At 44.4% G+C, this 3,674-nt stretch overlaps 1 non-coding gene across 1 annotated transcript; it reads left to right on the forward strand.

Annotated features, from left to right (window-relative positions):
• Window positions 1-3,010: 3,010 nt before the first annotated feature.
• Window positions 3,011-3,118, forward strand: LOC130937753 (small nucleolar RNA R71). The gene has a single exon (XR_009068955.1). It is a non-coding gene; the product is annotated as a small nucleolar RNA R71 (small nucleolar RNA).
• Window positions 3,119-3,674: the final 556 nt, after the last annotated feature.

Genomic DNA, 3,674 nt, shown 5'->3' on the forward strand with positions numbered 1-3,674 from the left:
CTTGAGGTCATGCCTTCTCAATTGAACCGGCTTTCCTCTTGAATCTTGCTTCCATTGTGCGCCCTCTTCACATATGGTTGTGAGGACTTGGTCCAACCTTTGATCAAAGTTGACCCTTCTAGTGTAAGGGTGCTCATCTCCTTGCATCATAGGCAAGTTGAACGCCACCCTCACACTCTCCGGACTAAAATCCAAGTATTTCCCCCGAACCATAGTGAGATAATTCTTTGGATTCGGGTTCACACTTTGGTCATGGTTCTTGGTGATCCATGCATTGGCATAGAACTCTTGAACCATCAAGATTCCGACTTGTTGAATGGGGTTGGTAAGTACTTCCCAACCTCTTCTTCGGATCTCATGGCGGATCTCCGGATATTCACCCTTTTTGAGTGAAAAGGGGACCTCGGGGATCACCTTCTTCAAGGCCACAACTTCATAGAAGTGGTCTTGATGCACCCTTGAGAGGAATCTATCCATCTCCCATGACTCGGAGGTGGAAGCTTTTGCCTTCCCTTTCCTCTTTCTAGAGGTTTCTCCGGCCTTGGATGCCATAAATGGTTATGGAAAAACGAAAAAGCAACGCTTTTACCACACCAAACTTAAAATGTTTGCTCGTCCTCGAGCAAAAGAAGAAAGAAGAGAGTAGAAGAAGAAGAAATGAGGAAGAGGGGGGGGAGGTGGTGTGTTCGGCCAAGAAGGGAAAGAAGGGGTGTTTAGGTTGTGTGAAAATGAAGGGTTGAAGAAGGGTATATATAGGAGAGAGGGGGAAGGTGGTTCGGCCAATATGGGTGGGTTTTTGGGGAAGAGGTGTTGAGGTGATTGGTGAATGGGGGAAGAAGAGAGAGAGTGATGGTGGGATCCTGTGGGGTCCACAGATCCTGTGGTGTCAAGGAAAAGTCATCCCTGCACCAAATGGCATCAAAATTCACGTTTTGAGCCATTTCTGGCGTTAAACGCCGGGCTGGTGCCCATTCCTGGCGTTTAACGCCAGGTTGTTGCCCTTTACTGGCGTTTAACGCCAGTCTGGTGCCCCTTTCTGGCGTTAAACGCCCAGAATGGTGCCAGACTGGGCGTTAAACGCCCAACAGCTAGCATTACTGGCGTTTGAACGCCAGCTTCTTCTCCTCCAGGGTGTGCTGTTTTTCTTCCTGTTTTTCATTCTGTTTTTGCTTTTTTCATTGTTTTTGTGACTTCTTATGATCATCAACCTACAAAAAAAGATAAAATAACAAAAGAAAATAGTTAACTATAAAACATTGGGTTGCCTCCCAACAAGCGCTTCTTTAATGTCATTAGCTTGACAGAGGACTCTTATGGAGCCTCAGAAATACTCAGAGCCGTGTGGGAACCTCCCAACACCACACTTAGAGTTTGAATGTGGGGGTTCAACACCAAACTTAGAGTTTGGTTGTGGCCTCCCAACACCAAACTTAGAGTTTGACTGTGGGGGCCCTGCTTGGCTCTGTTTTGAGAGAAGCTCTTCATGCTTCCTCTCCATGATGATAGAGGGATGTCCTTGGGCCTTAAACACCAAGGATTCTTCATTCACTTGAATGATCAACTCTCCTCTATCAACATCAATCACAGCCTTTGCTGTGGCTAGGAAGGGTCTGCCAAGGATGATGGATTCATCCATGCACTTCCCAGTCTCTAGGACTATGAAGTCAGTAGGGATGTAATGGTCTTCAATCTTCACCAAAACATTCTCTACAAGTCCATGAGCTTGTTTTCTTGAATTGTCTGCCATCTCTAATGAGATTCTTGCAGCTTGCACCTCAAAGATCCCTAATTTCTCCATTACAGAGAGGGGCATGAGGTTTACACTTGACCCTAAGTCACACAAGGCCTTCTTGAAGGTCATGGTGCCTATGGTACAAGGTATAGAAAACTTCCCAGGATCCTGCCTCTTTTGAGGCAGTTTCTGCCTAGACAAGTCATCCAGTTCTTTGGTGAGCAAGGGTGGTTCATCCTCCCAAGTCTTATTTCCAAATAACTTGTCATTTAGCTTCATGATTGCTCCAAGGTATTTAGCAACTTGCTCTTCAGTGACATACTCATCCTCTTCAGAGGAAGAATACTCATCAGAGCTCATGAATGGCAGAAGTAATTCCAATGGAATCTCTATGGTCTCATTTTGAGCCTCAGATTCCCATTGTTCCTCATTGAGGAACTCAGAGGAGATTGGTACACGCCCACTGAGGTCTTCCTCAGTGGCGTCCTCCTCCTCTCTTTCCTCTCCATATTCGGCCATGTCTATGGCTTTGCACTCTCCTTTTGGATTTTCTTCTGTATTACTTGGGAGAGTGCTAGGAGGGAGTTCAGTAACTTTCTTGCTCAGCTGACCCACTTGTCCTTCCAAATTTCTAATGGAGGACCTTGTTTCATTCATGAAACTTTGAGTGGTCTTTATTAGATCAGAGACCATTGTTGCTAAGTCAGAAGTATTCTGCTTAGAACTCTCTGTCTGTTGCTGAGAAGATGATGGAAAAGGCTTGCCATTGCTAAACCTGTTTCTTCCACCATTATTGTTGTTGAAACCTTGTTGAGGTCTCTCTTGATTCTTCCATGAGAAATTTGGGTGATTTCTCCATGAAGAATTATAGGTGTTTCCATAGGGTTCTCCTAGGTAATTCACCTCTTCCATTGAAGGGTTCTCAGGATCATAGGCTTCTTCCTCAGATGAAGCATCCTTAGTACTGCTTGGTACATTCTGCATTCCAGACAGACTTTGAGAAATCAAATTGACTTGTTGAGTCAATATCTTGTTCTGAGCCAATATGGCATTCAGAGTGTCAATCTCAAGAACTCCTTTCTTCTGACTAGTCCCATTGTTCACAGGATTCCTTTCAGAAGTGTACATGAATTGGTTATTTGCAACCATTTCAATCAATTCTTGAGCTTCTGCAGGCGTCTTCTTCAGATGAAGAGATCCTCCAGCAGAGCTATCCAAAGACATCTTGGATAGTTCAGAGAGACCATCATAGAAAATACCTATGATGCTCCATTCAGAAAGCATGTCTGAAGGACATCTTCTGATTAATTGTTTGTATCTTTCCCAAGCTTCATAGAGGGATTCTCCATCCTTCTGTCTAAAGGTTTGGACTTCCACTCTAAGCTTACTCCATCTTTGTGGTGGAAAGAACTTTGCCAAGAAGGCATTGACTAGCTTTTCCCAAGAGTCCAGGCTTTCTTTAGGTTGAGAATCCAACCATATTCTAGCTCTGTCTCTTACAGCAAAAGGGAATAGCATCAGTCTATAGACCTCAGGGTTAACCCCATTAGTCTTGACTGTGTCACAGATTTGCAAGAATTCAGCTAAGAACTGATGAGGATCTTCCATTGGAAGTCCATGGAACTTGCAATTCTGTTGCATTAGAGAAACTAATTGAGGCTTAAGCTCAAAGTTGTTTGCTCCAATGGCAGGGATAGAGATGCTTCTCCCATAGAAATCAGGAGTAGGTGCAGTGAAGTCACCCAGCACCTTCCTTGCATTGTTGGCATTGTTGTTGTTTTCGGCTGCCATGTGTTCTTCTTCCTTGAAGAATTCGGTCAGGTCCTCTAAAGAGAGTTGTGCCTTGGCTTCTCTTAGTTTTCTCTTCAAGGTTCTCTCGGGTTCAGGGTCAGCTTCAACAAGAATGCCTTTGTCTTTGCTCCTGCTCATATGAAAGAGAAGA

Source organism: Arachis stenosperma, chromosome 6 (genome assembly GCF_014773155.1).
Source record: "Arachis stenosperma cultivar V10309 chromosome 6, arast.V10309.gnm1.PFL2, whole genome shotgun sequence".
NCBI classification, from domain to species: Eukaryota; Viridiplantae; Streptophyta; class Magnoliopsida; order Fabales; family Fabaceae; genus Arachis; species Arachis stenosperma.